The following is a 26833-nucleotide window of genomic DNA, read 5'->3' as shown; positions in this document are numbered from 1 at the left end:
CATCACCCAGTACCTTAGAATGTGCCCTTATTTGGAGATAGGGCCTGTACAGGGGTAAACAAATTAAAATGAGGTCATTAGGTAGGGCCCTAATCCAGCATGACTAATGTCCTTATAAAAGGAGAAAGTTGCACACAGAGCTCTCCTTGAGGGAGAAGATGGCCATCTATGAGCCCAGGAGAGGCTGGGAACAGATCCTTCTCTCACAAGGAACCAACACTGCCAACACCTTGATTTTAGACGCTCCAGCCTCCAGACACCTGAAATAATACATTTCTATGGTTCAAGCCCTTCAGTCTGTGGTACCTTGTTACAGCATCCCTAACACGTTAAAGTATCTACCCATCCCCCATACTGGGATAGTTGACCTGAAAGTCCAACTTATTTGTAAAAAAAAAAAAAGGCTTCCAGCCCTGATTTGACTTTCCATACCCAACACTGCCAAGAGAATGTTCCTCTACTACCAGCTGTCGCACTGATCCCTGCAAAACTAAGCCTCACGCTCCAGGGCCTGGAATGGTCCATCTGACCTGTCTCTGCTGGCCCATCCTCCACGTGAGTGGGTGAGGTGTCACATTTTAAAGTGCCAGACAGGGCTTGTCCTAAAGTTTCCTTTGAGTTCATCTGCTCAAATGATTGAGTATATACGGACAAGTATTTGACAACTACTTTTCCTGAATTGAAAGAAAAAAAAAAAGGAATGCGTTATCTAGGGCCCATAACAACTTTTGAGCCTGACTCACACTGTGGCAGGAGCTGATTCTAACGCAGGACTCTTCCGTAAGATTACTATAGAATGCCGGTAGGATTCCAGATGGATCTTCAAACAAGTATATGCAGCTTCTTGCTTAAGACGTGTAAATAAACTGGCAGCCAAGTCAGCAGCCCCTTGTCTTTTCTTTTTTAAAGTAATTTTCAAGACAAGCTCAAACATAACTCTCACAGTTGGTTACTAGAGGAGTTAATGACAACAAGCTCAAAAGGAATGACTTTTTTGAATTATCCATTTGACAAAAGTCTCCCTAAGGCAACACTTTTACCCCAAGCTTGTTCCCCTCCTTGAAGCTAGTGACTGCATATTAATTAGTTGAAGCCAAATCCCAGGAAGCACTAACCCTTGCCTTTTCTTTTTAAGAATGCTGAGTTTACATAGAAAGCAAGTAATTCCAAATTACCTGGCAGCTTCTTGCTGTGGGAACTGAAAATTTCGTGGTAAATATTTTCCACCAACTACCCAAGTTAAGGACATCTCACCTCAGTAGGACTGATGTGCTAGGAAGTTTGTTGCCCTCAAGAAAAGACTGAGTTAGCGGAAACATGTTCCTCTCCAATGCATTGCCTTCACTGGCTCATTTTTTTGTTTCTTGCTTTTTTTAGGGCCACACCTGAGGCATATGGAAGTTCCCAGGCTAGGGGTCAAATCTGATCATAGCTGCTGGCCTACACTGCAGCCACAACAACATGGGATCCGAACCACATCTGGGACCCACACCATCATATCCTTCACCCACTGAGCAAGGCCAGGGATTGAACCTGCATCCTCATGGATACTAGTTGGGTTCCTTTCCACTAAGCCACTATGGGAACTCTCGGCTTGTTGCAGGTGTCTAAATTTCACAACAAAGACATCAGTTTTAGACTTGATCCCTGCCTTTACTTTTGCATCTAAATGCACCACCCTTGGAAGAAATAACTTCTGGTTTTTACTGGAACCCCCTCACGTGGAAGATGGGCCAGCAGAGACAGGTCAGATGGACCATTCCAGGCCCTGGAGCATGAGGCTTAGTTTTGCAGGGATCAGTGGGACAGCTGGTAGTAGAGGAACATTCTCTTGGCAGTGTTGGGTATGGAAAGTCAAATCAGGGCTGGAAGCCTTTTTTTTTTTTACAAATAAGTTGGGCTTTTAGGTCATCTTCCTATTGGTAATTAAATACATATAGTTCCTAGTTTGGTGGTACTACCTGGGTAAGAAGTCCATTATTGGATTGACAGGTTACATTTTAAGTTGCTTGCACACTGGTAGGAAATATGCTTAATCATTTGAGCAGATCAACTCAAAGGAATTAGAATGAGGTAGGAAGTTGCCTGCACATCTGTAGGAAAGGTCACATTTTCTGATCTTTTATGTGATCAAGATGATGTGAGTTGGACTGGCCCCTCTGGTGGGCTGATGGGGGCTGGGCTCACCAAAAAGGATAAAAGAGGAAACTGAAGAAAAATGTCTAGCCTCCAGAATGGTGAAAAAATAAATTTCGGTTGTTTAAACCATCCATTTGTAGTACTTTGTTACAGAAGCCCTACCAAACTAATACTTTTGCCTTGCTTTAGTCTTCTGGTGTGAAGCTATATAAAAGATTGGAAATGGCTTTCTCCAAACACTTTGCTTCTTTTTTTGTGGTGAAATACAACTCTAAACTCAGCCCACGTCCAACCCTGTTGGAACATTTGAGGTATGATAAAATCTATCTAAGTCTTATTCTGGATAAGACCCTCATCAAGTCTGCCATGGAAAACATTTACCTAGAGGATAAGATGAGATGCTCCTAAATGTAGGGAGAGTTCTTGGAGCCAGAGATAATTATAATTTGTCAGTGCTTCCTACTGATCAACACATTAAATGCACAGACTCAATTCTTATGGCAATTCTATGATCTGAATTTTAATGCAGACTAATGAATAGATACTATTCTTCCCTTTTTACATGAGAAATATGAGGCATAGAGAAATTAAAGGTCTTCCTTAAGACCATATAGCTAGTAACTGAAGAAGAGGGATTTAAATCTCAGCAACTAGATACTAGAACCTGAGCTTTCAATCACTCTGCTATTCTGCCAAGACATTTAATTTTAGCAATAGAAAAGCAAAGAGGTTGGAACCCTACCTCACACCATATAGAAAAATAGATTAAAGACGTAAATGTAAGTGTGAACTATAAAACTTCAAGAAGAGAACATATTTTTAAGTCTTTTTGACCTGTTATTAGGCAATGATTTCTTAGACATAATAACAAAAGCGCACACAATAATAGAAAAAAATAAATTGGACTTTATCAAAAGTTGAAACTTTTGTACTTCAAAGGACTCTATCAAGAAAAGTAAAAGACAATCCACAGAATAGGAAAAAAAAATCTGTAAATTGATATCTTATAAAGGTCTAGTATCCAGAATATATAAAGAACTCTTAAAACTCAACAACAAAAAAACAACCTAATTAAAAAAATAGTAAAGGATCTGAACAGATATTTTACCAAGAATATATACAGTGGCCAACAAGTATATCTAAAGATGCTCAGTATCATAGTCACTAGGCAAATGCACATCAAAACCATGATGAGATACTGCTTTACACCTACAAGGATGGCTATAATAAGTTAAACAGACAACAGCAAGTGTTAGGGATAATGTGGAGAAATTAGAACCTCAGTTTAATTAGTGCTTTACTGATAGGAAAGTAAAATGGTACAAGTTGCTATAGGAAACAGTTTGGCTCCTACAGGAAACTTCAAAAAGTTAAACGTAATTACCATAAAACTCAACAGTTTTATTTTTGGGTATATAGCCAAGTGAATTGAAAACATTTCCACACCAAAAACATTTTCATGAGTGTTCATAGAAGTGTTACTCATAATAGTCAGAAAGTAGAAACAAATGTTCATCAACTAATAAATGGTAAATCTATGCAATGGACTACTATGCAGCCATAAAAAGGAATAATCACTGATACATCTATACCGCAGATAAACATTGAAAACATTACACTACATGAAAAAAAAGCCAAACATGAAAGGTCTCATATTGTATGATTCCATTTATATGAGAAGTCCAGTATAGGCAAATATATACAGACAAAAAATAAATTAGTGGTTGCCAGAGATTGAGTGGAGGGGAAAGGGTGAGTGACCATTAACAGGTTAGAGTTTCTTTCTGGGATAGTGAAAATGTGATAGTTGTACAACTTTGTGAATATACTAAAAACTACTGAACTATACACTTTTAAAGGGTGGATTTAATGATATGTGACTTATTTATTTAAAAAGGTAGGTTCCTAAAATAAATGTTAGCTAAAATAAGAACAAAATAATTTCAGATAATACTCTATTAGAGAATGTCTTTAGAGGAACAAAAGTTTTGTCCCTTTCCATTAATATGTATCTACATTAAAAATACTTTTAAAGCCCCAAAGATAACTTCCAAAATGACTTAAAATAGTTGTTACACATAATGATAATATGGGTATGTGGAAATAGTTGGAAAACATACCTAAATTGTTCTTTGGAACAAAGGACATTTTAGCTTCATTTTGGACTGAAACTTCCTCAAAAAAGTAAACTAATATCAACTAGATTGAACATGCATTTAAAAAAAAAATCCAGTAAACTCTAGTAAGGTTTACAGATATCGATAAGGTAGAATTTGGGGTTTGGACTCTGCCACTGATAAAAGACCTTGGGCGAGTCTCTCCATCTCTTTGAACAAGGACTTTCCTATTTGTGAAAGAGTCAAGATAATGTCTCATTCGCAGGGGATTTGCCAACATTCCATGAAATAACACGTTCAAAATGCCTGATGCGTTATTTCATTTCATGGGGCTGTGTTGCTGATGCTGATGGTGATGATGTTGCTGATGAGTGATGCAGGGATCCCCAGTGAGTTAGGTTCCTGCAGACCCGACAACCCCTAGCACAGGTTAGACATGAAGTAGGTCCTACATAAACACATATGAGCTGATTAGTTATTCCCTACTGGAAAGCACACCAACTGAAAACATTTGTCTTCTGATCTGTCATTTCTTTCCTAGGGACCTCCTACCCCTAGGCTTTCACCTGTCCTCTTTAAATAGCAGATGCACCCTCTCCATTCATGCTCAGGGTAGGCTACTCTCAGATATTATTTTCTTTTGATTATATTTTCCTCATCTAAGAAAGTTTACTCATTCTGTATTATGCCAAACCACATAATCTGGAAGAATGAACTGCAACTCCAGTTGGAAAGACCTCATTGGGTTTCAGCCATTGCTGGGAAAGTTGCAGTCCTTGTTTAAAATTATTGTTTTAACTGGCCAAGTGCCCTTTGTTCCCAGATTAATAATCTCTACATCATGCCTGAAGCTTTGACTTTATTTTCACTTTTACGCTAAATTTCACCAGATTTTTTTTTTTTTAAGAAAAGCACATCCTCATTTTCCAAAGTCAAAACTCCTGTATTTTACTAGTTGCCTGTTTCAGAGGCCTAAGCTTTTGAAAAGCTCACCACATTGGTTTTAGTTCTCTGCAGCCCAGCCATCTAGCCAGCTCTTTTCACTGGCTAAAGGAAATGATATTTGGTTACTGTTCATTTATTTGTTTCAGAGACACTTTGTCATGCTACAGTTTAAACCATACATATTAACATTAGTCTAGTAAACAGTGCAATATTTTGGGACTGAATCAGATCATTGCACTGGGATATTACAACAGATTGAATTATCTACAACAGATTCAAGCTAAAATTGCCCCCACCTCAAATTACTACAAAATCTAAAAACATAAGCTGAAGTCAGAGCATAAAACAGAAGTGTTGTTTCTTCAATAAGGTGTTTAATCAAATCTAAAGTTTTGAAACTATCCAGCTAATTCTCAAATGTTCCATGTAATTAACTGGGCTGTTGAAAACCTGAAGTAATCCCAAAACTTTACTTTTGCCTCCTCTAAGACAAAATTCGAATCGATTCTTGGTAACAAGGAAAATAATGTATTGGTTTCCAGGCCTTTCTTCCCCTCTGCTACCTTCTCACCTCCAAGTTCTGAAATAGCACAAAGTCAGAAATATGTTCATGCCCAAGCCAAGGGCAGGTTCACTGATAGTTTGTGAAATTAGCCTCTGAAAATCTGAGGCTCACTGCAATTCCAGGAAGATTTCTTTTTCCCTTTTTTAACTTTCTGAAATTTTTTTTAGGGCCATACCTGCAGCATATGGAAGTTCCCAGGCCAGGGTTTAAATCAGAGCTGTAGCTGCCAGCCTACACCACAGCCATGGTAACACTAGATCTGAGCCACATCTGCAACCTATGCTGCACTTTCAGCAATGCTGCTGGATCCTTAACCCATCAAGCAAGGCCAGGGATGGAACGTGCATCCTTACAGAGACAAGGTTGTGTCCTTAACCTGCCGAGACACAACGAGAATTATGTTTCCAGGAAGATTTCTGGGGAACATATAGCCTAGTAGGTCAACTGCAGAGGCTCCAGTTAATCTGTCACCATGGGACCCACCATTGGCCCCTCAGCCTAGGGCATGCTCCAGTGAGGGGGCATTTGTGTGAGAGAATGAATTTGCCCTCGGATTTTAACGCCTTTCCTCAGCTTCCTCTCAGCAGCCTGTTATTGATTTATTGTCTATATATTTGTCTAAACCCTAGAGCTATGTATCTTTTCATCAAGGGTAACAAGTTCTATATGCATTCAATCTACTACATATGTTCGATCTTCTTTTTATTTTTCCCCTAACACTCACTCCTATAAGCTTCAAAAAGATTCTGAGATTTGGGAAACAAGTTCTTACACAATTTTTCCAGCCCTTTCATGATTTTATGGGTTTTCATCAGTTCCCCCTCAGCTTTAGTCTTTTACTGCCAATACCTGCATCCCAGAAAGCATCAAGAGGTAGGAGAGGAGAGAGTAAACTTTGAGAAGGGAAGGGGATGGAATAAAAGACGCATGATGGGAGAATGTGGGGAAAGATGAAGGCTTGAAGGATCAGCCATTAAGGCCTCTGGTACAATACCCGTGACAACTTGGAAGAAAATGCTTCACATTAACATTTTTGGCCTTTTCAAATGGTATGTACTTGAAAAAATGAAAGAGATACAGCTTAAACCCATTTGCTACTCATGGCAATAGGATTAAAAATAGAGTCTTGCAATAATAAACCTAAGGACTCAACCCTAAAACTACCCGAACTGATCAGCAAATTCAGCAAAGTAGCAGGATATAAGATTAACATTCAGAAATCAGTTGCATTTCTGCATACTAACAATGAAACATTAGAAAAGGAATACAAAAATACAATAACTTTTAAAATTGCACCCCCCAAAAATCAAATACCTGGGAATACACCTGACCAAGGAGGTGAAAGACTTACATGCTGAGAACTATAAAACATTCAAGGAAATTAAAGAGGATTCAAAGAAATGGAAAGATATTCCATGCTCCTGGGTTGGAAAAATTAATACTGTAAAAATGGCCATACTATCCAAAGCAATCTACAGATTCAATGCAATCCCTACCAAATTACCCATGACATTTTTCACAGAACTAGAACAAACAATCCAAAAATTTATGTGAAACCACAAAAGACCCAGAATTGCCAAAGCAATCCTAAGGAACAAAAACCAAGCAGGTTTTTAATTCTCCCAGACTTCAGGCAATATTACAAGGCCACAGTAGTCAAGACAGTGTGATACTGGTACCAAAACAGACATACAGACCAATGGAACAGAATAGAGAACACAGAAACAAACCCAGACACCTGTAGTCAGTTAATCTTCCACAAAGGAGGCAAGAATATAAAATGGGAAAAAGACAGTCTTCTCAGCAAGTGTTGCTGGTAAAACTGGACAGCTGCATTCAAATCAATGAAACTGGAACACACCCTTACACCATGCACAAAAATAAACTCAATGGCTTAAAAACTTAAACATAAGACACCATCAAACTCCTAGAAGAGAACATAGGCAAAACATTTTCAGACATCAACCTTACAAATGTTTTTGTCAGTCTTCCAAGGCATCAGAAATAAAAGCAAAAATAAACCAATGGGACCTAATCAAACTGACAAGCTTTTGCACAGCAAAGGAAACCATTAAAAAAAAAAAAAAAGACAACTTACAGAATGGGATAAAATAGTTTCAAATGATGTAACTGACAAGTAATCTCTAGAATATATAAACAACTTATACAACTCAACAGCAAAAAAACCAACAACCCAATGGAAAAATGGGTAAAAGAGCTGGATAGACGTTTCTCCAAAGAAGATGTACAGATGGCCAACAAGCACATGAAAAAATGCTCAACATCACTAATTAGTAGAGAAATGCAAATCAAAACTACTATGAGGTACCACTTTACACCAGTCAGAATAGTCATCATTAATAAGTCAGCAAATAACAAATGCTGGAAAAGGTGTGGAGAAAAGGGTACCATCCTGCACTGTTGGTGGGAATGTAAGCTGGTACAACCACTCTGGAGAACAGTATGGAAGTACCTTAGAAATCTATACATAGAAATACCATGTGACCCAGCAATCCCACTCTTGGGCCTATATCCAGACAAGACTTTCCTTGAAAAAGACACATCACCTGTATGTTCATTGCAGCACTATTCACAATAGCCAAGACACAGAAACAACCTAAATGTCCATGGATTAAGAAGATATGCACAATGGAATACTACTCAGCCATAAAAAAGAACGAAATAATGCCATTTGCAGCAATATAGATGAACTACAGATGCTCATACTAAGTAAGTCAGAAAGAGAAAGACAAACGCCATATGATATCACTTACATCTGGAATCTAATATATGGCACAAATGAACTTTTATACAGAAAAGAAAATCATGGCCATTAGGAATAGACTTGTGGTTGCCAAGGGGGAGGGAGTGGGATGGACTGGGAATTTGGGGTTAATAGATGCAAACTCTTGCCTTTGGAAAGGATAAGCAATGAGATCCTACTGTATAGCACTGGGAACTCTATCTAGTCACTTATGATGGAGCATAATAATGTGAGAAAAAATAATGTATGTAAGTATGTGTCACCGGGTCGCCTTGCTGTACAGTAGAAAATTGATACAACACTGTAAAGCAGCTATAATGGCAAAAAATAAAAATCATTAAAATAGAAAGAGAAAAAAAAAAAACAACTTCCAAAGTAATATAAACCTCATTGACCAAAAAACGAACAAAAAACCACAAATGAAACACCTATGATTCCATTCATATGAAATATCCAAAATAAGTGAATCCATAGAGACAGAAAGAATAGGAGTTGCCAAGGGCTGGAGTGTGTTAGGGAGTGATGGAGGGGGAGGGGTGACTGCTTAACAGGTATGGGGTTTCCTTTGGGAGGGATGAAAACGCTTAGAAATTGGATAGAGGTGTGATGGTTGATTGTACAACAGGAAGGATGTACAAAAACACAATTTAGTTGTATACTTTAGTTCTATATTTGAATTTTAACTCAATAAACTAAAATCCTTTCTCATTCTATATTACATTTGCATATATATATACATACACACACATATATATAATTTGTATTCACAGTGTCAACAATATGCTAGCCATTTTGCAACTACTGGGGATTTGTCATGAAAAAGATACAGCTCTTATGGAGTATTTATAAATTAACCATGAAATCCTGCGGTGTGACAAGCATGGTAGCAGGGAACGTGCAGATAGCTGTGGGAGGGACGGTTAACCCAGACTTAGAGGATCACGGAGGCGTCTCTAGAAGTAACATGTAAATAGAATTTAAGGAGTTCCTATCGCAGTGGCTAACGAATCCGACTAGGAACCATGAAGTTGTGGGTTCGATCCCTGGCCTTGCTCAGTGGGTTAAGGATCCGGCATTGCCGTGAGCAGTGGTGTAGGTTGCAGACGAGGCTCGGATCCCGAGTTGCTGTGGCTCTGTCATAGTCCGGCGGCTGCAGCTCCGATTCAACCCCTAGCCTGGGAACCTCCATATGCCTCGAGAAGCGGCCCTAGAAAAGGCAAAAAGAAAAATAAAATAAATAAATAGAATTTAAAGGGTTCTTCATAGCAAAAGTGTGTACTAGGAGGTACCCATCACTGAGAGGCCCTCAGGACACAGCAGGGAACAAAATGAAGTCCTGCCCTCATGAACCTTACATCCTCATAGGAGAGATGGAGGACACAAATAAATGTAAAAGTATAAGTGATAAAAGCCAGGGAGAAAAATGACCTCGGGGAGGCAGTGGAGAGGTCTATGTGGGGAGCAGTGGTCCCAGTGCTGCTCTAGGCAGTTGGGTCAAGGCCTCCCTCACTGGTAAGCTGACTGTGGAGCAGAAACCCTAAGTTAGTGAGCGCGGAAGTCAGGCTGCCATCCAGACAGGTCAGAGGAAGTGCGGAGACTCAGATGCAGAAGAATTCCTGGTGCGCTTAGGGCAAAACAAGGAGGATGGTGGGCCTGGAACCCGGGAAAAGGAAAGGGACCAGGAAATGCAATTGGAGGATCCCCATGGCCTCTTCTCCATAAGACACTGGCGTGACTCTAAGATGGAAAGGCTTTGGATGGATCTAAAGCAGAGGATCTGCTTTAAAAGGACACCTCTAGCTGCTGTGCTGAGAAAGCGGATATAAGGGCATGAGAGAAAGCAGGAAGATGCGTTAGGAAGCTGTTGCATTTAATCAGGTGAGAGAGAAGGCGGGGCTTGGGCCAAAGAGAGACGTGAAGGCAGTAGGCACTGGCTTGATTCTGGTTGGGTGTTCTTGGAAAGTGGAGCCAGTAGTTTTTGCTGATGGGTTAGAGGTGAGTAATAAGAAATGGGATAATACCAAATTTGGGACCTGAAAGCAGGGAGCTGATGTGCTGAGATGGGGAAGACCACAGGAAAAACAGGTTGGCTGGATGGCAATCAGGACTCAAGGGTCTGAAACAGGTTAGGTTTGAGATGCCCAAGAGACATCCCAGTTGTGATCCTGACTAAGAAGCTAGAGTTTGGGTAAAATTCTGGACTAGTGGACAAAGCATATGGTATTTAAACCTTGAAACTGAATGAGATCATCTAAGAGTAAGTTACCCAATATTTGAAAGTCAGCTAAAAAGCAGCCCTGTCTTACACAGAGCAGATCTTTTATGTGGGGAGGGAGCATTCCTTATAGAGCTTGGAAACTCAGCAAGCACTTATGTGCCAGATGCAGTTTTCAGCGGACATCTCGAAATGGTTCAGGGAAGAGTCAACACATATGTATAGACAGGAAAGACTGCTTGTCTCCACAGATAGATAAGAGCTGATTTCAGAGGGAGAACCTGACAGTCATGGATCACAGATTGCTGCTGCCCCACTTCCCTGGCCCTACAGATTTCAAGGACATTGGGGTTTTTTTTTGGGGGGGGTTGTTTGTTTTTTGCTTTTTAGGGCCACGCCCATGTCATGTGAAAGTTCCTAGGTTAGGGGTTGAATTGGAGCTACAGCTTCTGGCCTCCACCACAGCCACAGCAATGCAAGGTCTGAGCCATGCCTACAACCTACACCACAGCTCACAGCAACATGGGATCCTTAACCCACTGAGCAAGGGCAGGAATCGAACCCGCATCCTCACGGATACTATTTGGGTTCATTTCTGCTGTGCCACAGTGGGAACTCCAGGAACGCTGTGTTCTTAACAAGAACAGTGTCCCAGTTTAAGAGAGCTAGAAGCACAGAATGAATTGCCTCTGAGTTTCTCCCATCTTCTTTCATTATTATTTTGAATAAACACACATGTTTCTAGGAACTGAAGAGACTCTTCAAAATAAATAGCATGAGAATTTTTAACCAACCAGATCCTTCCTTTTTCACACTTTTCAAGTAGCAGGGTGGGAAGGAATAGCCCATCTTTTGCCATTGGAGGGACCGGTTGTCCTTTAAGGCTCCGTTGTCATAGAGACCTAGTGTCTGTGGCCCCAGTTGCCCACACCCTCCTCTAGGTGGCCTAAGTGCTAGAGGACCCCTCAGAGAGGGAAACCCCCTAACGTGTACCCTTGCAACATGATGCTAATGCAGATGCGACCGAACCAAGTTCATTTGCCCAACATGCCCCAAGCTGCATGGAGTAAACTTCTCTGTTTACTGCAGAGAAGGGGTTGACTCATGAGGCAGCCAAACGAAGAGACGGGAGAACAAGTCTCAGATCTTCCTCCCTAAGGCAAGGAGAGGCTTGGGATATTTATGGATGAAGGTGTAAGGTGGTGGGAGGCACGTGGGAAGGTGATTGGAGGCAGGAAAAGGGTATGATAATCGCGGCTCTGCCCCGGTGTATCTGAGTTATGTGCTTTTCCATGGGACACATGTTCAGAAAATGGCAGCATTCGCACGATCTGAGGATGGAGTTTTTGACCCTTTGACCTTAAAAAGGCACCCAACAGACACCCATGCATGCTCTGTTGGGGGTGGGTGAGTGGTCCCGGCCAGTTGTTACTGGCTTGGGCTCGAACTGGACAGCAGCTGTCTCCAAGTTCCAGAAAAACAGCTTAATCAACCATTACCATAGTGATCCATCATCATAGGTGTTATAGCTTTAGGGGGCAGTTAAAGGAGCCTTGTGATATATTGCCTAAGCTACAGGAAAGCTTGGAGGGTATGCAATTTGCAAGAACAATTAGTCAGTGAAGGCAGGTTACAGGATATTATTTGTTAAGCAAGCCATAGTTTAAGGGATCTGACTCACGATTGCCCTCAGTTTCACAGGTAGAAATTATACTGCCTGTTCTCATTTAGTTTTCAAGTGAATAATCCTTTATGGTAACCCTACAGGTTGCTGTGGGTTGGTTTGTCTTATTAATTTTTCCTTGGCTTTCACTCACCCAGAATTCCTCATTATTGACCCAGAACTCCCACATTTACTGGTAACCTTATTAGACTCGGCATTTCATAATCTACCATGGTAACGCTTTGTTCAATTTGCTGCCACACTTAAACCCGACCAAAATTGCTTGGACAAGAAGCTCTGTAAGAACACTGATTGCATTTATTCCTTTCCTGGGGCAAAACGCTTCCATTTCCTCTAAGACCATACCGTTCACTGCAAAACCAGGTCTGTTTCCTGCCAAAGCTACCCCGGATGCCGACCACTATTGTCAGTTGGTAGGGGTCTCTGACAACAGTACGTGCTCTGGCAGAGCCAGCCACACACATGGCAGGATCAAGTGGCCTCTGCCTGGTAGGATTCAAGGACAGGGAGAGGCCCCTGTGCAGAAGTCCCTCCCAGGCCACCTGAGCCCTGCTGTTTGAAACCTTACCACGAGTGAGTCACATCTTTAGGCATGGCCTATTGGAAAAATCTTCTTCAAAGAGGAATTGCATTTCAGTCAGTTAGTGGTTAAGAGGGTGGGAGGGGGCACTGCAAAAAGAGGCAAAGAGGAAGAGTTGAAATAAAGGTGGTAACGTGAAATTTTATGCGTGGAGGGTTTTATTAAGGATTGTATTGCAACACTGGGCTAAACAGAGCAGGTAACACTTACGACAGAGTGACTCCAGTATGGCTCAGACCTACAGGCATATGCTTAATGAGGTCTTATTATTTATTATTTATTTGTAGGAAAGCTTAATAAGTAAGGGAAAGTTCAACTTGATTTGTAATTGACCCACCAATTCAATGTAAATTATGGAGTATGGTTTTTCTTTTTAAAGACAGTGATCCTTAACTGGGGGCAATTTTGCCCCATTCTCTCAAGGGTTATTAGCAATATCTGGGGACATTTTTTGGTTGTCACAAGTAGGGGGTGGGTGCTACTGGCCTCAAATGAGTGGAGGCCAGAGATGCTGCTAAACATCCTACAATGCACAGGAAAGCCTTTTGCCAAAAAGGATCGCCTAACCCTAAGCATCAGTTTATTGCAGTTGAAAAACCCTGCTTTAGGGTTATAGGCAAGTAGCCAGAGTTGTGGAAATGATAGAACTGCCATACAGTAATATCTAGTTGTACCTTGCTTGCATAGGCATGGGAATGTATGGATCTAACGCACGAAGCAAAAAGTAGCCTTTAAATGTTGTTCATCTTCAGAAACACTTTGTTACAAACAGCACCACCACCTACTATTTGGACAGTTGGTTTTTGGTCCCTACATTTAATCTCTTCATCACCATCTCAGAAGCCAGAGAGGAGAAGGCAAGGAATCTCAGCCAGTCTGTTTTAAGAAGCTCTGGACCCCTGTTACAGTGATACTTCTAATCAGTAAGTGCTATGGGAGAAAATTTCCTATAAATAAATCACTCGATCGATGTATCCTGAGGCGTGGCAAAATTGCCTCAGTCCTCAGCTTCTAGTTGTTCCAGCCAATTTGATGGCAGACAAATGCCATGTGAGGCCATCGTCTCCTCTGGCTTCTTCTCTATTTCTTTCCCTCTGATGTCAGTCATTCCCTCCTACCTCCCATACAGCAGAGTGTGCACTTGAACCCTGACCTGTTTGCCTTCTTTTCCATCCCCCTCTCGCCTTCCCCAAGAGCCAGGGCAGGTGACTAAGAGCTGATTCAGAAGGACCTGCCCTCACTTACTTCCCTTTATTGATCGATGCACTTTAATAGCAACTCATCTACAGCAAATGATGACCTCATAGGGTATTTGTGGAATGAAAGGATTTTCCATTCCACTGTCCACTTTGCCAAAAAGCCACTGCAGACTTGAAAAGCAGAAGGGAAATCCTGGGGGAGGGCAAACCAAATTTGGAACTTTCACCGAGCCTCTTGCTTTGTCGGAAGGCAAGTCTGCTTTAGTCTTGAACACTTATTTGGGAGAGGGGAGAGGTGCCATAATAGGCACAGGCACAGAAAGGACCAGCAGTGAGCCTCTGTTACCTGACACTGCCCAACTTAGGGAGAATCTACAATTTGGCTGATCTGAGGGTAGAAGGAATTTTTCAGTCCTTCTTGAATGTTTGATACCCTTAAAAAAAAAAAAGCCTCTGCTGGCAGTCCGCTCCCTGCAAGCTTTCTTTTTTGGTTGCTTACAGTCAATTTGTCAATGAGTTCTTCCCCTTAGGACCAACATTTCCAAGTCACATCTTTAATATCTTCTTGCATGCATCTATTGGAAGACGCTTTACTCTTGGAAGCCTTTTTCTTTTAGAACCAGAACTGCCCTGATGTAGCACCGTGGAACCCTCCTTTAACCCTCCCCTGTGCTGACTCTGATTGTGTAGTTTCTGATAGTAAGTGTCCCTGAAATGCCCCCCTTGGCTAATGGAAGCATCACTGCACTGCGGTCACAGTCCCTGTTCAGGAGACCCTGGTGTTAACCCCATTGGAACCTGACGGATATCTGGAGGATAAAAGAGAAATGGTGCTGAGTAGTCAAGAGAATCTGTCCAGACCCCCAGCCACAGGGAGAAAAGGAAGGCGGGTGGGAGGGAAGCGAACTAATCTTCGTTCTTCCAGCAGAGATACAGAGGCTGGGAACATCTCATCCATGACAACGAAACCGAGGCTCACTCCCTTTTACACTCCTTTCCGTAAGGCACTTAGAGAAGCAAAACAAAAACAAAAACAAAACTCAAGTCCCTCGTCCCCCCTCGCCTTTATTCTTTTAGCCAAGTTGTGACAAGCCACTGATTTCTACCCTATAAATTATTTAAAATTCCGCCTTCGCATTGGGATTGGAAAATCAATCTTCCTGATTAAAAAGTGACCAGCTTCACATTTCTAAATGTCTCTTTAATCTTTTAATTATGTCTCCTTATGGACTGCATGAGTCTCAAAGAAGCAGGAGAAATGCACTCTGTGATACCTGAACTCGAAAGATCTCTAAGTCCATTAGCCTTTTTCCTTAACCATCTGGCCTCATTGCTGTCAGGTAGACTGTTGGTAGAAATACCATCTGAAGCCTAGACTCTTAATACACTCCCGTTTTGGTGTCACGGGTAAAGTTTTGTTGTTTATAATTTCTCCAACTAAATTATAGATGATCGCATCTAACCGGCGACTTTGCAGATATAAACACTAGTTTAATACAAAGCTTGGAGGCAGGTGAATGTTCCTGTCCAAGCCTGAGATTCCACCTGAAATCCACCAGCATATAGAAGGCAAAGGAACCCAGCTCAATGTATACATTTGTAAATTAACTCTGGTGCCAAGATTGTTGGAAGAAGAATTATGGTCACTTCAGCAACCCAATTCTTCATGAAAAACTGCTCCTCTCTAGTGAGCTAGATGAAAAACAGGCTCCAGAAGGCCTTGAAATGTTAGAAACAGATGATAGAGTACAGAAGAAGAGGACAGGGATCCAGGTAAGCTTTCCAGTGATTCTCGCAGACGTCATTTATTATGGGCGTTGTTTGAAAATGCAGTGAAGTCTGCGATAATGTGGCCCAAGAAAGCAAAGCATTTCACAACCCAAAACCCAGACAGGCAGCTAGTCACTCTTAACCCTACAGCCCAAGGACCATCAGCGAAGTCCCTGCTGACTAATCAGCTTGCTTAAATAGCATAAACCACTGTTTTAAAATGTTCTTGTCATGATAGAAATCGCGCTATAAATTTCACAGCCCCTTCACTGTTTTAAAATGTTCTTGTCATGATAGAAATCGCGCTATAAATTTCACAGCCCCTTTTCCAAAGGTCTAGTGGAGGAAAAGCACATTTGGTGTTGTAAGGTCTAGTCTAAACAGAGACCAGAACGGAGGCTCCAGGGAGACACGTTGGAGCTGAAATCGAAGACAGTGGTTCCCTCACTTCTTTCTAAGTCTGTTCAGGGTTGGTATGCTTGAGTACAGAAAACACAGGTGAACCTGAAGCGCCACGATAGATGATTGTAGGCAAGAGAAGAGATTCTTTGGGACATTTCTATGGCAGTGACCACTTTAGTGGTCTAATCTGCTTTCAGCCTGGCAAGTTCAGTGGGGTTTTGACATCTCATCTAGGTGAGCCACTGACAGCGTCCACTGGTAATAATGCCTTCCATGGCCTCATCACAATGTGCTTGTGATATGGTGAGTCCGTTCAACTCTTAAATTTAAAGGACAACTTCCTTCTCCACGCTTGTGTTTCAAGGACCACCCATGAAATCTCTTGGAAATATCGCAAACTTGTATTCTCCAAGATTACTCTGAAAAAGATGCTTTAACTCATGTTCCCTATAATATTATACACAGTTCTAATTTCAGTCCTAGATGCCTCAAAAATACAACCTGCAGCTAATTTAGACACTCGAGTTGTGTTGATACAGTGTTTATGGACTAATGATTTCCTTTATAAAATCAACTTTTTAAAAAGGTTATGCATTTACGTCCTTATGAGTTTAATTTTCCTTGTCTGAAGCCCTGGAATCATCTCGGGAGAACACACTGGATCTGTTCCCCTAAGATTGGAAGGCTCTTCAGCTCAAAGCACTACTCTCTGACTTAACCTCCTTTAAATACAAATCCCAGAAACAGTGAATCAAAATAAACCATCACACGTTCATTAGGCATGTACAAAGGCCAAGTGATAGAGGGGTATAGAGATAAATATACATACTGATATCCATATAGTCATGTATTTAGATTTATATAGTTGGAGAGAGACAGTTTAAAATCAAAAAGAATGTTTACATGTATGTGTAACTGGGTCACCATGCTGTACAGCAGAAAAGTGACAGAACATTGTAAACCAGCTATAATGGAAAAAAATAAAAATAATTATACAAATTGAAAAAAAAATCAAGTGGAACATACTAAAATAACTAAATACAAGGTAGAATAAAATAAATTTCAAAAGAGAAGAATACTGATTTGTGCAAAAAGTAGTAAATTTCCTTTTAGGTGTATTGATTGTGAATTTCCTAAGAGGTAGAGACTAGTGTGTAGATTAGCTGGCATTAGCAAAGATGTCATAATTAGATCCCTGGAAGTACATGAGATTCCCCTGGGGGAAAAAATGAAAGAAAAAAAAGTATGATCAGCAATAATAGTGGAAAATCAAAAAGCATAAGCTCAAAAAAAGTCCTCATGGAGTTTAGTCTAAAAAGGTATTTCCAAGAGTCAGATGTTGCAGAGATCAAGGAAACACTAAGACAAGAGGCTGTTGGCTGATCTCTTCAGAGCAAGGCTTGTGCCAAGCACAGTGGGAAATAACGTGAGGAAGGTGTGGTCTGGCACACAAAGGATGTCCAGTGATAACTGGGGGGACAAAGGCACCAACAGGGTGGAATTAAAACTTAGAGCTAGGACTTCCCAATGTGGGTTAAGGATCCAGCACTGCCACAAGCTGTGGTGTAGATTGCGGAAGTGGCTCAGATCCCGTGTTGCTGTGACCATGGCATGGGCCAGCAGGTGCAGCTCCGATTTGACCCCTCACCAGGGAACTTCCATATATTGCAGGTGTGGCCTTAAAAACACACACACACACACACACACAACTCAGAGCTAAATTTCTTAGGTGAGTTATAGAAGGTGGGTCATTCTATGATGGTCCAAGATGCTGGCTGCCAAGGAATCTTGTACCCAACAGGAGCAGAAGCAGATGCTGCCCAGATTGCTGCAGGAAGGATGACAGTGAGGCTAGAACTTTAAAAAAAAAATAATAATAACCCTAATATAATATAATTGCTCAAGCTAGAAAATGAAGGATGGTTTAGCCAAACATTGCTCCTGCATTCATGAATGGAAGAGTGATAAGACTATATGACTAGGAAATGCTCCACTCCAGCCCTGTGGATGAAAGGTACCAACACATGAAAAGACACATAAACTTTTCATCTCATCTTGCCTTTTACTCTCATTACAGCACCTCATAGCCAAAGACTCTCTGATCTGTAGACCTGCCAAAGGAAATGATTGTCAAAGTATCTTTTAAACAAAGAATGAAGACAATTTGTTGCCTCTTTTTATTCTGAACCACAGTGTATATTAGCAGGGTTGGATTTGAAGTGTTATTTGGGCATTTAAAAGTAATATGAGTGTTCCTTAGCTCTGTTTGTAGCACTGCAGAATAAGTAATCCAGGAGCTCATAAAAGAATAGTGGTTACAAGCATCAACAAATAGTTAAGAAATACATTCTAAAGAAAGAAAGTGGCAAATGATGATTCATATATCTGGAAAATACCTCAACTCATGAAGGCAAACATTCTTTGATTTATTCATTCATTCAATAAATATGCATTAAGTGCCAACTTCACATCCAGCATCACATGAAGGGTGGGGCTATGTGTAAGAATAGCATATTGGGAGTTCCCGTTGTGGCTCAGCAGGTTAAGAATCCAACTAGTACCCATGAGGATGAGGGTGATCCCTGGCCTCACTCAGTGGGTTAAGGATCTGGCATTGCCATGAGCTGTGGTGTAGGTCACAGATGCGGCCCAGATCCTGCACTGCTGTGGCTGTGGTGTGAGCCAGCAGCGGCAGCTCCAATTCGAACCCTAGCCTGGAAACTTCCATATGCCGCAGGTGCAGCCATTAAAAAGAAAAAGGAAGAAGAATAGCATGTGGTTTCCCCATTTGAGAGGTTCACAGCCCACTGGTGAAGGAAGGAAAAATACTATCTACCACTTACTCTGGACCTGCTTCCATCAAGAACTGCCCATAGCCTTTTATCTGGCTTTGTTCATTTAATGCAGCCAATCTGGGAGTTAGCTATTATTATCTCAGTTTGACATAGCAGGAAATTTAGGTATGGCAAGATCGAGTGATTGACCAAAGTCATACAGCTCAAACCCAGTTCCCCTGTAAAAGACCATACTCTTGGCACCGGACCATCAAACCTCTCTGAAAAGAATAAGACCTTCAGCTTGCCCTAGAAGATTATAGATACATGTATAAATAATTACAACAATATGATCACTGTAATTATAACATCACGTTCCAGGCTTATCCAGGGCTCTTAGCACTGAGGAGCATTTTTGAACCCACAAATGTCCCTGCATCAACTCTGAAGGGTATAGCTTGGGGTGTCTCCCTGTGAAGAGGAGAAGATGTATTTAGAGCTTCTTTCATCTCTGATGATGCTCCTCTAAGGTACAGGGGCTGCTGATGTAGTATTTGTCCTTCTGTTTATCTATCTCTGTGTCATCTATCTGTCTATCACACTGAGCCACATATCTAAGATACAGCATGTAACTAACGGACTCATTTCTAGCCTTCACGCTAATTGAGCCTTGGGTCCTACATAAACAGCATCAAGAAAAAGTGACCTCAGAATTTTTATATCACCTTCATAGGGAATGGAACTCCCATTGCACTGGGTGCATATTTCTAAACTAGGATGAATTTGGTTGCCTAATATATATGTTGCGTAATATTTATCTGTTTTCTTGTCAGTCTCTTTTATTAGACTGTGAAGCCTTGAGGCTTAGGTCTCTCTTTCCTTCATCATGGTATCTTTAGCTCATATAGCAATTCATTGCACTCAATTGGTGATCTTTAAAAGAGTTTACTAAAGAAAAGAAGAAAAGTGCAGCTCTGTTAATTCATTGTTGTTGTTTTTAATAAGTTTATTCGTAAAAGCCCCTGCTAAGTCCTAGGAGAATGGTCAATACAGAACCGAGTAGGACAAACCCTGACCCTGGTCTAATCTAGTTGGCACATTCAACTTTCACATATTATCCATTTAATTTATAAGGGAATACTGGGCCTGCACATATCAACCTTGAAATAAATGCTCTGTCAATATGGCATGTAAATTCCCATTCTGATTTCAGTTATCAATATAAGGTCTAAAATCCCTTAAAAAATAAGCTATAACTCAGAAGTATCATCAATCCAACTACACAATTCATATCCACCTAAATGTGAGACGCTAAATACAGGAATATATATATTTATCTCCATTCCCTCCTGGAAGCCCAATTACATGTCACTAAGAGAATATGAAAATATTAACCCACAAGAAAAACAAAACAGCAAAGAGGACATCAGTGGACAAGGATGTCAACAAATATTTGCTATATGAAAACTATTGTAGGAGTGGTAACAGTTTAAGAAGAGAAAAGGCTGGATTCTAGGTGCCCACAGAGGCAGCCCAATAAGGAACAACCTACCCATCCTTCAGAACTCAGGGAAGACTCAGGAACTGGAGGTGTGGGGCCTGTGGAAGGTACATGGATGAGGTCAACATGCTTGAAAGTCATCATAAAGCAGCTAGCTCCTTAGCTCCATCCACCATAATCACCTCCCAACTCCAAAGACAGGCGACTTCTTCTGTCAAAAAAATTGAACCAGACAGAGTCCGGTCCAGGGACTCAAGGCACAGAAGACAGAGAAGCAGGGGCTGTTAGCAAAAGTCTGATAACTAAACTCTTCTAACCTCCTTCCTCCTACCAACCAGGAGGCCACAGCCAGGTTTATAATCCCCAGGAAGATCTTTGGAAAATCCTGCTGTCCAGAAATGAAAGGGCTTAAGGAAAACACCTGTACAACTCAGGGGTACACTAGTGAAAGTGTTGGCTTAGTTCTGTAGACTCAAGTGGTGAGCTTTATGTACACACACGACTTCAGTTGGCATGTGATTCCCTCATAGCCAAGGATCTCAGATTTGAGGGACAACCTCCAACATGAAAGAGAGAAACAAAGCAAGCAAACAGAAAACAAGGAAAACAGGGAAGAAAGACAAAGCAGGAATTAGAACAGTTTGAACAAAGTATGATGAATTTCAATATAGAGGTTAAAAAACACACTGCATCTATAAAACCAAGAACTGGGGCTATAAAAATGGAACAATCCTAGAACATGAAGGATTCCCTGAAAATTAAAAATATGAGCCCTGCACACTGTAGTATATGGAATGATTAGCCAATGGAGACCTGCTGTATAGCATAGGGAATTCTACCCAATAGTCTGTGAAGGTCTATATGGGAAAAGAGTCTGAAAAAGAATGGGTGTGTGTACACTTATAACTGAATCAGTTGTACAGCACAAATTATTACAACATTGTAGGTCAACTATACTTTAATAAAACTTTAAAAAATGAAAAAATATGAGCCCTAATATTTTTTTAAAAAATCAATAGAAAGTTTGGAAAGTAAAGTAGATGAAACCTTCCAGAAAGTAAAACAAAATGATAAAGCAGGCATTGGTAGAGAAAGGAAAAGAAAATGTGAGATTAATCTAGAAGAATCAATAACTGATCAATAAGAGCTCCACAAGAGGAATCAGGGGGTGTTGTGGGTGGGGAGAAACAAACTATTGAAGAAACACTACAAGAAAATTTCATAGACCTGAAGGATATGGATCTTTATATTAAATGGACCTAAAACAACAAGAAAAGACCCAATGAAGGCATATCATTTTGAAATTTCAGAACTCCAGAGTAAACACAGTGCTCATATAAAAGTCATGGGGAATCAGAATGACATTGGACTTGTGAATAGAAACATTGAAAGCTAGAAGATAATGGTGCCATGCCTTTAAATTCAGTGTAAGAATTATTTTTAACCTAAAATTCAAATTTCAGGCAAACTACCAAACAAATACAAGTGTAGAATAAAGATATTTTCAGGCAAGACAGTGCTCTTTAAATTGACCTCACAGGCACCCTTCTCAGGAAGGGTGTGCCACCAAAATGAGGGAGTAAAGCAAGAGAGGAAAACCAGGAAGGAACCAGGAAGGAAAGCCTTCAACACAGGAAGGAGGAGAAGAGACTCAACAAGATGATAGCAGAGTGAAGCTACAGGAGAACAGTGCTGTAGTGGCCGAAGAGGAAAACCAATTCAAATTGGAAAAAAGAAATTAAGGGCCCCAGAAAGGAGGTCTTTAGACCATGATAGATTACCTGTTCCACATTACTGTGTGGAAAGTTTGGAGGAGACTATAGGATGTTGTGGCAGAGCTTGGGGATAGTTATATACAAAGCCAGGCTAATGGAAAGAAACAAGGCGATTATTAACTCCAAGAAAAACAAAAAGTTGTACAAGAAAGGAAAGGTAATTATAGTGTAGTGTTAGCTCAGTAGAGAACATTATTTTTACATAGTTATAATAATATAAATCCTGAATATTGATTTAACTAAAAAGGGGAACAAGAGGAAGCAGTGTTGCAGAATAGGAGATTTAAGTCCTCCCGAACTGTAATTGTCACTAAATAATGATCTAGTCAGACACATATATTACTTAGAAATTTGGAAGTAAATGCCAGAAGAAACTGCTGAAAGTAATTTAAAGGAGCTACCTTCAGGGATTGATGGTAAAGCGGGGGGGGGGGGGGGGGGGGGTCAGGAGAATTACTCTGGGTTTTTGTTTTTTACTTTTGAAGCCCTGTAGTAATATTTGACTCTTAAAATGTATACATTAATTTGGACAAATTTGCAGTTATTTTTGAGCTACCATAACTTTGGTTCTAAGGAGGCTTATGATCAATGAATTGAATACACTTTCGCCCTCAAGGATTTAAACACATTTAACATTTAAACTCAAATGTGAGAAAAATCATACAAGACTATTTTCTAATCCAATAAGGACTAGGAGATTGCAGAACCAACCTGAAATGCATTTGCCCCTTCTCCTGTCCAATCTATAGAAGTCTTTAAAATGTGGAAAATTTCATAAGTAAATATTCTCACTTTCCCCAAGGTGTTTAAGATATTACCTAATTAGAAAACGTTGCCCCAGTTGAGTGAATTTATAGATGGTAGTACTTGCTAACCAAAGCAGGGAAACCAAGAGATGTTGGGAGAATTTGTAGCGTCTTTATCTGAGTATAAATTCAGAGATGGCACCATGGATAGCAGGGTTTGGGCCAAAACTTCAAGTACAACAGATGTGCAATTTGATGGATAGGAGATATAGTTCCATCTCCAATTCTCAGAGAACAGCTTGGAAAGGAGGTAAGATGTAGGTTCAACTGAGAGTCAGAATGGCTTGGGGGGGTTCTCAGAAACCCACAGGGTTTAGGGAAATAAAACACTCAAGAGTCTCAGAGAATGTAACCTGATAATTCATCCCCAAACTGTAATTTCTTGATCACAACAGAAATCCCTGGTAGGGCAATAAAGACTTTTCTCCTAAAGCAGCATCTCCAGGACCAAGCAACAGCCAGCTTGCTCACAACAATAATAAGGTGTTAATGACTTTGATAAGGGAGGATACATATCATTATCACCTCTTAATTACCTTTTGAGCAATGGGAGAGCAGCTGTAGAATATGCAAGTAAAGGGGCCTGGGGAGAGAGTTCCCCCTTAAAGTGGGCTCTGGGATTGTTAAATCTGTATTATTCTGCCTCCAATCATTAATTATCTTAAAAAAAAAAAAAAGGTGACCTGCCATTAGTCAAGATGCAAAGTACAGGCTTGTGGTTGATTTGTTCCAACTACAAATATAGTGGTTATTGATGGGAAGACCATTTCCCTTGGGTTTATGGCTTCGAATTTAGGTCCCTTGTTGATTTCCCTCCCTATTTTCACACTCACAGGAAACAGTTCTACGCATTTACTTGGCAAACAAAGAAGCAGGAGGCACGGTGTGGGGCTGATTCCTCAAGAGGAAGGTAAGCTCCCGTTTTTATTCACCAGGGCACCCAGCACAATATAGATATGACACATGGAATCCCCAAAACTTCAGTGCCGAGGTGTCTTGTTCCCCAAAACTCTGTCCACTGGCCGGCCAAGGAATGAGTGTGTTTTGTGTTTTCCCTTTCTCTCCATATTTAAGGCAGTTACCAAATTCAGGGTTTTTTGTTGTTGTTGTTGTTGTTTTGACAAGCCCCTCTCTGGGATTCAAGGTTACCTGAACACAATTCCCATTATCACTTCAGGATTCCTCTGTCCTCATATTATCTCACCCTCCGTGGAATTGTTTTTCAGCTGCATACAATTCTGGCCCAACTCCCTGTTCATCTTTCACTGTTATCAGTTATAATATTTAATGCTCCCGAGACAATTCATTTCTTTACAGTTAGCCAAAATAAGAGAGAGAGAGAGACAGACAGAGGCAGAAAAAGGAAAGAAGGTGAGCAGGAAGGAAGGGAGGAGGGAAAGAAACAGGGCTGTGAATACATTCAACTGGAAAAATTAAAATGTTGGTTCTTAAAGTTTGTCTTGCCTTGTTATTTTTATTTTTATAGATTTTATTCTACTTTCTGTTTCCGGCCTGGACCCAGAGTAAAGGAATTACTCAAGTCCTTTACAAGCATGAACGCAGGGCCATCTAAATCTAAGATTATTCCTCAAATTTGAACTTAGCAGAAAACCACGAATGAGGAGTGGGCAGCTGAGGGGACCGCAGACTCCATTATTTCAAATGGAAAAAAAGAGATGAGAAAAAGTTCTGTCTAGATGAACAGTCGTCCTGATCTTTTGACAGCAATTCTGCATTGTGTGTCTAATTTTTTAAAAGTTAAATGGGGCATTCGAATTTTGTATTTAAAAATGCTGTGGGTTCCCATTGTGGCACAGCGATAATGAACCTGACGAGTTTCCACGAGGATGTGGGTTCAATCCCTGGCCCCGCTCAGTGGGTTAAGGACAAGTGTATCTGTGAGCTGTGGTTTAGGTCGCAGACGCGGCTTAGATCCAGTGTTGCTATGACTGTGACATAGGCTGGCGGCTGTAGTTCCAATTGGACCCCTAGCCTGGAACCCCTACCCTAGCTCCAACTGGACTTCCAAATGCCATGGGTACAACCCTAAAAAGACAAAAAAAAAAAAAAAAAAAAGGCAGGCAAGTGCAATTCACTGAGCCAGTGAATATGTGTTCTGTGCACATAAGCAGGTCTAGAGGAGCCACGCCTTCCCCTTGTTCTCAGCACTTGATGGCTGCTGCTGTTAGGGAGGACCAGTTACCTTCCCAGGCCGTCTGGGCAAAGGCAGCATCTCTGATATCAGAATAGATAAAGGTAAAGGGCAAAGGGAGGAGCTGGAGAGAAGCCAGACACTCCTTCCTCTTCTACCACATCTGCAAACAGCCTCCCTGGCTTTACCTAACGCCCTCCCACAGCTCCACTCTCCAGAAGTAGAGAAGCTTCTTTTCCTCTATTCTGGAAACCAGTCTCCTGTGCTATCTTGAAGCTGGGGTTTCACTAAAACAAAAGAGTACCATTGCCGCTGCTCATCCGTGGGTTCTGCATCCTAAGGTTCCACCATGCTTGAATTGAAAATATTCAAAATAAAAAAATTCCAGAACATTCCAAAAAAGCAAAACTTGAAATTTGGCCATGTGCTAAAAATCATTAATGTTGGATTTACAACTATTTACATAGCATTTACATTGTATTTGGTACTGCAACTAATCTAGAGATGATTTAAAGCATAAGGGAAGATGTGCGAAGGTTATATGCAAACACTGCAACCTTTTGTATAAGAGACTTGAGCATCCTCAGACTTTGAGTGTCTGCATGGGTCCCAGAATCAATCCCCTGTGTACACCAAGGGACAACAGTAAAGTATTAAACAAGTGTGTTTGGGAATAACCTGCTGTTAGCTTTTATGACCTAATGAATCGACTTCTGTTCCTGGTTGAAATTGAAGATGAAGGTGAGGATGAGTAAGGCAGAAGCCCCAAACTGCTGTGTATTGGCTGTAAAGACGGCAAAACCAGAAAACTCTGGGATCTAGGGGAAAAAGAACCCTGGTTTCTAAAAGCCACCAAGTGAAAAGTGGAAGTTTGATAGCAGACTGGTGGGGTGGAAGAGAAAGAGCATTGCCTGGGAGCTCAGATGGGCCCCAGAGTGTGTGTGTGAGCTCATGGCCATGGGTGAGCGAGGGCTCGAGGACTGGAATTTATGACAGATGGTGATAGCTATGCAGTCCTTCTCCTACTCCCCTCTTTGCCCCTCTTAGATGTTCACATGTGATCCTCTGTCCCCTTCGCTTAGCCCACCCACTGGAAACTACTAAGAGCACATGTCCTGAATTTCCTAAGACAGTTCTACTTTAGATGTCTGTTCTCCGGGCCCTACAGACAATAGTAGCAAAAGCCGGAGTGCCCAGTTTTGAATCTCAGCCTTGCTATGTATTGACTGAGTGACCATCCTTAACCTTCTAAATTTCAGTGTCTCATTTATAAATCAGCCATCATCGTAGTACATTGGGCTCATGTGAGAATTAACTGATAATATGATGAACCACGCTTAAAACAGTATCTACCTCTGTTAAAATCTAGTCGTATCTATCGTAATAGTAAGCCCTCAGTAATGTTAAGCTTACACTTTACTCGTAATTGACATTACTAAAAGTAG

General features: G+C 40.9%; 1 long non-coding RNA gene across 1 annotated transcript in view; it reads left to right on the top strand.

Moving 5' to 3' along the window:
* LOC125135938 (uncharacterized) overlaps nt 1–26833 on the top strand; it is a 111957-nt gene that overhangs the window by 64108 nt on the left and 21016 nt on the right. The window contains exon 2 of the long non-coding RNA XR_007137081.1: nt 24072–24146. This is a non-coding gene — a long non-coding RNA (uncharacterized LOC125135938). The remainder of the gene's footprint in view (nt 1–24071; nt 24147–26833) is intronic.

The sequence above is a fragment of the Phacochoerus africanus genome, chromosome 9 (assembly GCF_016906955.1).
Source record: "Phacochoerus africanus isolate WHEZ1 chromosome 9, ROS_Pafr_v1, whole genome shotgun sequence".
NCBI classification, from domain to species: domain Eukaryota; kingdom Metazoa; phylum Chordata; class Mammalia; order Artiodactyla; family Suidae; genus Phacochoerus; species Phacochoerus africanus.
This window is presented reverse-complemented; position numbering and strand designations above follow the sequence as displayed.